This window comes from Triticum dicoccoides, chromosome 4A, assembly GCF_002162155.2.
Source record: "Triticum dicoccoides isolate Atlit2015 ecotype Zavitan chromosome 4A, WEW_v2.0, whole genome shotgun sequence".
In the NCBI taxonomy this organism is placed as follows: domain Eukaryota; kingdom Viridiplantae; phylum Streptophyta; class Magnoliopsida; order Poales; family Poaceae; genus Triticum; species Triticum dicoccoides.
The window spans coordinates 253,626,956-253,636,086 of NC_041386.1; positions in this window are offsets into that span (position 1 = coordinate 253,626,956).

Sequence of the window (9,131 nt, forward strand, 5' to 3'; positions counted from 1 at the left end):
TGTCGCCCAGCAATAGGCCTTGCCGTTTCGCTACTCCAGTCGACCAGTCTTGCGCTTTTGGTGGAGGCAGGGGCGATGTAGGGTTAGGCCCCTCGTTCATCTCCTTGCCACCGCGACTACTACCAAATTCCGACCCAGGAGGTAGCTCTCGAGTACAGAAAAGGGAGGGCACGGTGGTTTCAAGAACACAAACAAGGTTTCACATATCCCACTTCTATACGGAAACACACAACAAGGGGATGAAAGACTTATCTGAATCCGTAGCCCCCGGCAACACTGGGCTTGCCATTGTCGGATTTCGGGTTCCGGCAGACCCTTGAGGTTCGAACACTGGGGTGCGCGCGGAGATTTCGCCTTCTACCTACCTGCACCCCTCCGCCTCGCTAAGATCTAAGCTATGGAAAGAACAGCACAAGAGACACAGGGTTTATACTGGTTCGGGCCACCGTTGTGGTGTAATACCCTACTCCAGTGTGTGGTGTGGTGGATTGCCTCTTGGGCTGATGATGATGAGCAATACAAGGAAGAACAGCGTCGTGAGGGTCTGTTCTTGGCTGGGGCGACGAACTACTAGTTGAGTTCAGTCACCCTTCTCTCTCTCTCTTCTCGATTGCGATCCGATCTCGACCCCAGCTTGTTTCTGGGTTGGCCGATTCTCCATCTCCCCTACCCTGGGGGTGGCTAGTCCTATTTATAGGCAAAGACCCTGGGCCTCTTCCCAAATATTGAGCGGGAAGGGCGCCAACAATTGGCCATTTTGAAGGGGAACATCTGGTACACTTATCCTGACTAAAGTTGGTCCTCGCCTGTCAAAGGCTCTGGTGGTGACGCTGGCTTGGGCTCCACAATGACTTCCTCCCTGCCGTTGGACTGGTCTTGGTCTCGTTGCACCGAAACGGGTGCCTTTGCTTGATGCTCTCACATGCGCTTGCTCCCTTTGCACCAAAGAGGAAAGGGGGACACTGCGCAGCTGGCGGCCGCCTGGCACCCTTGGTCGTCATGGCTTGCGTCACAGGCACCTCGTGAGGTACCCCGCCTTGATCTCTCCGCCTCCTCGCGAGCCAGCCTGATGAGGTCATGCCTGAGGAAGCTCCGTGTCGTCCGCCCCGTGAGGCTTGGCCCCTCGCGAGGGTCTTGGGTCTGTGTTGATGAAGACGGGCCGTGCTGGGCCCCCCTTTGAGCCACGCTGCAGGCCGCAGGCAGGAAAGTCTGGGGACACCCGTTCCCAGACGCCGACAGTAGCCCCCGGGCACAAGGCGCGCCCGGACTTGGGCGTGCAGGGAGGCGAAAGGGCAAGAGCGAAGCACCGCGGGCCCTAACAGCCTGCGGCCTTGGGCACCGTGTGGCGGTTGATTGGACGTGGGCGTCTCCACTTCCCCACGGCGCCTCGGCAACTGCGCGGATTGGACAAGTCCCTGCATGCAAAGCGGATGATGATTACCTGCGATCGTGGAGGTCGGCGGTTGGCCTTCGCCGGCCATAAGTACGGAACGGAGCACGCCCTTCCAGTCCATCCCTTCTTGCTTCTCCTTCTTCCCGGTCCTTGCTCCGTCTTGCTGTGATGGCTCCGATCCGCCGGTTCTCGACGGCAGAGAAGGGAAAGGCTCCCCAAGAGGAACCAGACCCGCTCCCGCTGAAGAAACGGCTCGCCCTCCGCGGCCGGGACGAGGGGGCCCATCAGGTGGTGTCGAGGACCTGGTGCGAGCGGCCACCGCCGGGGTTCCCGCTTCCCTTGTACGCCCACATCGAGGGCTCTGAAGGAGTCGATGCCGATCGCCACGGGCGGCGCCGCCGTCGGCGCCGACGGGTCACAAAGGTGTGGGTCGTCCCCCCTGGGGTCCACACCGAGGGCTCCTCCTAAGAGTTCGTGCTCCATGCCGCCATGCCTCCTCAGTCTTGGATTCGCCTTCCTCCCTTCTTCGCCTCCATCATCCCGCAGGGAGAACTCCTGGAGCTTTGGCTGCAGCACGCCGACTGCAGCACCCTCGCGACCGAGGGAGAGGTCGCGGTCGTTACCCCGGGCGAGGTCTTCATGACTCGACGCTGGAGCAAAATCGCCCAGGTCTGCAGGACAAGAGGCGCCTTCGCGATCCACTTGGAGTACGATGGTGCTTCGGTGATGTTCTTCAAGGTCTTCTATGCGAACGGGCGCCGGCTGGAGTGCTGCCCCGGGAGAGGTGGTCGGGACCCTGCTACGGCGAGGACTGGGCCCGCCGACCGCTCCCTTGGCGGCTCCTCAGGCGGCGGAGGCGCCGGAGGTTCCAGCGACTCCGGCGAGCTCTTCGCGACTCCGGAGACGAGCGACGACAGCTACGAACCCCCGAGCCGGCGCTGCTCCTGGAGCGGGGCGGGCTCATCAGGCCGTCACCGACTTTGATCTGGATGGGGTTGGCGCCGGTGCTCGATGGCCCACTGTTGATGATGGCATATTTTGCAGGGGCGCATGTAGTTAGCGTCCTTTTAGGATCTGTTCCCTGCGAGGAATCAAACACGCGTCCCGTGGGGGCTTGTAAGGTGCCTGTGATCATGTTTTGTTAATATAACCCTTGTCGTAGAATTGTGCGAGTTGCTCATTCCGTCTTAGCTCTGTTGTCCCTTTCGAACTTCACGAGGGCTTGCTGCTCTGCGTCGACAGGTCCCAGTCCCAAGGCGGCTTCAGCCGTCGCTAGTATGCCAGGTCGCGATGCCGTGGTCAAGGCCAGGAGGTGAGCGACCCGGGGTCCGATAAGAGCCCCTGAGTCGCGATACTCAGGAGGTCCCCTTTGGCGCTCAAGTAGCCGTCGTTTGGTGACAAAGGAGAGCGGCGTTGCTAACATGGGATTGCATTAGGTGCGGGGATGGTGCCATGGTAGCTGGTGCTTCCGTGTGGTGAATTATCTCGAGAATCAGGGGCCGCTCTTTGGTGTGTCACCAGGTCCGTGCATCGGCAGGCGTGAGGTTGCTCGGCGAGGTCCTCGCGTGTCCCTCCCCTCTCACCTTTGCTCCCCTTTCTGCTCTACGTCCTCGGGTCCCGGCCCTCGAGCGAGTCTCAGCCGTCGCTGGTATGCCAGGTCGCGATGCCGTGGACAAGGCCAGAGGATGAGGGCTGGAGAGCCAGTAGGAGCCCTGAGTCGCGATGCTCAGGCACCCCCCCCCTTTAACATGCAAGCGGTTCACGCGGATGAGAGTGAAGGAGACACCGCAAGGGCCTCGCCTGACGCAGCTCCTTTAGGAGATCCTGTAGACCCATCATAGAAAGAATGAGTGGTTGCCATGACAATTGACAGTCAGCCGTTGGTTGCTTTCGAGGGGCGATGAGGCACTGAAGTCTTGACGAGGTGGCGCCATGCGGGGCTGCCGCGGCCAGAGCTCAGCCATTCAGGTTTGTCGGCGTTGCAGGGACGGACCCATGCGCAAGCGTCGTGCCATTTGGGAGCAGCTCCGTCAGTTGGCATCAGTTGAGCGGGCAACTAGGTCAAACACATTAGCCGCGAAGGAGTGGATTCATTCAAATAGATGTTGGGAAGGCGGACATCACTTGGTCAGGCCCGAGCTACTTGGGGATGATGGAGCCCGTGGGGCGCCCCCAACAAACTAAGCTAACAACATGAAATAAAAGGGATACATGCCGTAGGGACGGACCCACGCGGCCTGGGAATAATGCAGCCCTGGGGGCGCTCCCAGCTGGAATGAAACTTGAAAGATGTCACCTGATGATGTCGAGGACGAAGGAGTGTTGGTGTAGCAGACTTGGTGGGCTGCGGAAGCCGATCCTCACGTTCCCCCGGGCCCAGGGGCCTCGGGAGGCTCCGGAGGCGCTGGTGGCTCCTCGCGGACCATCTCCATCTCCGCCAGGGCTGCGGAACGCCTGGCCTCTTGAGCCTCCATGATACCCCTCATGAGGCGTTGGTACGTGGCACCCAAGTTCGGCAAGCCGTAAGGCATGCGAACATAGCTGTGGGGTGGACCTTCGCAGCGCCCCACTCGCGAGGGCCAGAGGCGCTCCAGAGAGGCGTCTCGATTGAGCCCTGGTATGTCGATGCAGAGGCGCAGCCCACCATCCTCGCCTGGATGGGGAGCCACAGCTAGTAGGCGGCGGCCGCCTTTTCATGACTCTTGACTCGTGTAGCTCCTGAATGGCCTTGCTGACGAACTCTTGAGGGTCTGGCTCTCTTTGCCTTACTTCTTCTTGAGGGAAACGTGCTTCGAAACACGCCTCCATGTGGTGCCCAAGCGCCTCCCTCGTGACCTTAGCCAGGTCGGTGGCCCTCCAGGGGAGAGCCCCCGAGCCCTGCCTGAGGAGGATGCCGGGTGCGCTTTCCTATGCGATGGAAGGAGGTTCCCCCTGGGCAGGCGCGGGCCCTGAGAGGCCTGCCTCCTGAGGGGTCGGCCCGGACGATGTCTTCTTCTTCTTGGGGGCGGTCTCGGGAAGCCTCCTGCTTCCGCGATCTGGGTCTTCCAGTGATGCGTCCTGAAAGGCTCGTTCCAGGGAACACACCGCGTCCTTCTCTTCACAGGGCACCGTGATGACTCCGCCACTTCCTGGCACCTTGAGGACGTTGTAGCCGTGGTGAGTTACGGCCATGAACTTGGCCAGCGCTGGGTACCCAAGGATGGCGTTGTACGGCAGGCGAATGTGGGTGACGTCGAAGTCGATGAGCTCGGTGCGGTAGTTGTCGCATGCCCCGAAGGTGACAGGGAGGCGGACCTGCCCAATCGGGACCGTGGAGCCGTCGGTGACTCTGGAGAAAGGCTTGGTTGGCTGAAGCTGGTTGTAGGGCACTTGGAGATTGTTGAATGTTTCCAGGGATAGGACGTTGAGCCCTGCCCCGCCATCGATGAGGGTCCTGGTGACCACCACGTTGCTGATGATTGGGGAACAAAGCATCGGGAGGACTCCGGCTATGGCCGCACACTTGAGCTGATCTGCTGAGCTAAACGTGATGGCGCACGCCAACCACCTGAGAGGGCGCATGGCTTCGAGCTTGGGGAGGACTGCATTCACTTCGCGGGCGAACTTCTTGAAGATGCGTTGAGAGGCTAGGGCTTGAGCCCCGCCCAGGATGCAGGCGATCGCGCGCGGCTCCTGGAAGCCCCCAGCCCCCTCGTCCTGATGGCGGTCCTCGTTTCTCCTTGGCTACGGCGGCAGCAGAGGGAGGCCTGCGTTGCCTTGCGGGCGATCCTCGTGAGGCTGATCCCTCCAGTCTCCCTCGCGAGGAGGGTCTTGCCAGCGATCCTCGCGAGGTCGATTGCGCCACCCTTGGCGCGGGCAGCGGTCTTCCCAGCGTCCTGCATTCCTTCCTCCTCCTCGACCATAGCCCCGGTCACCGCGGTCAGGGCGACGGCCGATCCTTCCTTCTCGCACGGCTCGGAGCTCTTGACATTCGTTGGTGTTGTGGGTGTGGAGGTCATGGTACACACAGTACCGACTGCCCTTGGAAGATTCAGGCTGATCTCTGCCCCGCTTGGTGTCTAGTTCTGCCGCGAGCACGGCAGCCCCCTTGCGCTTCACATCCTTGGCCTTGGGCTTCTTCTCTTCTGGGTCTGTGGCAGGCAGCTCGAGGAGGGAGAGACGCCCTTCTTCAGCCCTGGTGCACTTGGTTGCCAAGTTGAACAACTCCAAGGAAGTGCACAGGTCTTCATGCATCCCCAGCTCCTCCTTCATCTTGACATCGCGCACGCCGTCGGAGAAGGCTGAGATGATGGCCTCCTCGGTCACCTCAGGAATCTAGAGGCGTGCATTGTTGAAGCGCTGGATGTACTTCTGCAGGGTCTCTCCGGGTTGTTGCTTGAAGCGGCGCATGTCGCTCACCGCGGGTGGTCGGACGCGAGTACCTTGGAAGTTGGCGATGAAGCGGGTGCGCATCTTGTCCCAGGAGGAGATCGTGCCTGGAGCCAGGTTCAGGAGCCAGGTGCGGGCCCCGTCCTTGAGTGCCATGGGAAACCAGTTCGCCATGACCTTCTCGTCTCCGTTGGCAGCTCCGATGCCCAGCTCATAGAGCTGGAGGAACTCCGCAGGGTCGGCCGTGCCGTCGTAACGAGGAGGCACGTCTGGCTTGAACTTCCCGGGCCACGCGACGCTGCGTAGCTCGGTGGTGAAGGCACGGCAGCCTGCTGTGGCCACTGGATGCCTTGGGTGATGGAGAGCTTGGTCTTGCATGTCCCCATGCATTGCAGCTAGGAGCAGCGCGGGGTCTTGACGTGCAGGAGCAGGAGCATGGTCGTGGCGTGCTGGAGCAGGGAGCGCCCGGGCAGCTTCTTGCGGGCGAGGGACTTCTTGGCAGCTCTGCTCTTGCTGCGCTGGCACCTGACGGAGCGGGTTCCGCCCAGGGGCCACGCGCCTTGGAGCCATGGCACCTTCTTGAGGAGGAGGCGGCTGGGGCGCCCCCGGAGCTTCGTCACCCGCGTGGGGCGGGGTGCAGTGCAGTGGAACGGACGGTGCAGGAGAGCCCCCTGCGGCACGGACGAGCTCGGCGACGCGGTCGAGACATTCTTCGTAGACGTCGTCGATGGGACGGTAGCGCAGGAGATTGTTTGCCGCGATGAGCGCAGCTCGAGCCTCCATGGGTGCGCGGAGCGCGCGGGACGAAGAACTAGCTGGGGTGAGCGAGGGAGTAGCGGTGCAGCCGTCTTGCCGCACGGACGGATGCTGAGACGACGCTTGCTCCTCGTCCCCCGCCGGGCCGGTGGCGGCGTTGACGGCAGGTGACGGGGAACGGCGAGGACGCCCGCCGACAGGAGCCGTCTGGGCGACACGGGAGGCGAGAGCGGCCCGGCGCTCGGTGCGGGCCTGACGAGCGTCAGACATGGACGCGATGGTCGGAGGAGAACGGGGTGGTGGAAGACGAATTCCGGCGGACCCCTACCTGGCGCACCAAATGTCGGATTTCGGGTTCCGGCAGACCCTTGAGGTTCGAACACTGGGGTGCGTGCGGAGATTTCGCCTTCTACCTACCTGCACCCCTCCGCCTCGCTAAGATCTAAGCTATGGAAAGAACTGCACAAGAGACACAGGGTTTATACTGGTTCGGGCCAGCGTTGTGGTGTAATACCCTACTCCAGTGTGTGGTGTGGTGGATTGCCTCTTGGGCTGATGATGATGAGCAATACAAGGAAGAACAGCCTCGTGAGGGTCTGTTCTTGGCTGGGGCGACGAACTGCTAGGAGGAGTTCAGTCACCCTTCGCTCTCTCTCTTCTCGATTGCGATCCGATCTCGATCCCAGCTTGTTTCTGGGTTGGCCGATTCTCCATCTCCCCTACCCTGGGGGTGGCTAGTCCTATTTATAGGCAAAGGCCCTGGGCCTCTTCCCAAATATTGAGCGGGAAGGGCGCCAACAATTGGCCATTTTGAAGGGGAACATCTGGTACACTTATCCTGACTAAAGTTGGTCCTCGCCTGCCAAAGGCTCTGGTGGTGACGCTGGCTTGGGCTCCACAATGACTTCCTCTCTGCCGTTGGACTGGTCTTGGTCTCGTTGCACCGAAACGGGTGCCTTTGCTTGATGCTCTCGCCTGCGCTTGCTCCGTTTGCACCAAAGAGGAAAGGAGGACACTGCGCGGCTGGCGCCCGCCTGGCACCCTTGGTCGTCATGGCTTGCGTCACAAGCACCTCGTGAGGTACCCCGCCTTGATCTCTCCGCCTCCTCGCGAGCTAGCCTGATGAGGCCGTGCCTGAGGAAGCTCCATGTCGTCCACCCCGCGAGGCTTGGCCCCTCGCGAGGGTCTTGGGTCTGTGTTGATGAAGACGGGCCGTGCTGGGCCCCCCTTTGAGCCACGCCGCAGGCCGCAAGCAGGCAAGTCTGAGGACCCTCGTTCCCAGAACGCCGACAGCCGTGGTTGGTCCCTCGTATCTTCAGCTCCCGGCAACCTTCCCCTGCCGGGGCCAAGGCGCCAGCTTGTTCTCCTTTTCCCAAGCGGCTCAGTAGGAGTGCCCTGCGAACCAAAGAGAATAGAAAGATGCACACTCGACATCTAGGATAGGGGTTAGGCGCCGCTAAGCACTATCAACCCTAACCGAGGGAAAGACTTGAGCTAGCATGCATGCTATAAGTTAGGGAGCCAGCGCTTCATTTATTTATGCTCAGGGTCTGCGCCTGGCTCTGTACAGAGGGTTACATGCCTTGTCGGCAAAGCTTGAACAAAAGTGGCTTGCCGGGGAGCCCGGCAAGCCGCGCCTTATGGGTAAAACTTGCGAAGATGCTCGATGTTCCAGGAGTTGCTCACTGGGATGGCATCTTCGATCTCCAGGCGGACTGCGTCGGGCCTAGTTACCCGTATTACCCGATAAGGGCCTTCCCACTTCGGCGTCAACTTGTTGGAATTCTTGGCTGACTGAACGCGCCGAAGAACAAGGTCGCCTTCCTCAAAGCTTCGGGCATGAACATTGCGGCTATGGTAGCGGCGCAAAGCTTGCTGGTAGCGTGCTGCACTCACAGCCGCCCGAAGACGATCTTCCTCAAGGAGCGCCGCGTCGTCTTGCCGCAACTGCTCTTGCTCAAGCTCGTCATAAGCAAGCACTCGAGGTGACCCGTATATGAGTTCTGTGGGGAGAACTGCTTCTGCCCCGTAAACCAGGTCAAAAGGTGTCTGGCTGGTGGCTCGATTTGGCGTCGTCTTGATCGACGAAACAACCACCGACAACTCATCAATCCAGCGCCTTCCGCTTCTGTGCAGCTTGTCAAAAGTCTTTGTTCTCAGGCCTCGCAGTACTTCAACATTTGCCCTCTCCGCCTGGCCGTTGCTCCATGGGTGTGCTACGGAAGCAAAACAGACCTTGCTACTAAGGTCTTGGGTGTATTGCATGAAGGCGTGGCTTGTGAACCGCGTGTCGTTGTCGGTGATGACTCTATTTAGCACACCAAAACGGCAGACTAGTCCCTTGAAAAACTTGATGGCTGACTGTGATGTCACCTTCCTTACTGCTTCCACCTCTGACCACTTTGTGAACTTGTCGATCACGACGTACAAGTACTCAGAGCCCCCGACAGCACGGGGGAAAGGGCCCAATATGTCGAGCCCCCAGACCAAGAATGGACAGGAGAGAGGGATTGTTTGAAGGGCTTGAGCTGGTTGATGAAGCTTCTTTGAATGGAACTGGCACGCTTCACACTCGGTTACTAGTGCCGCTGCATCCTAGAGGGCGGTGGGCCAG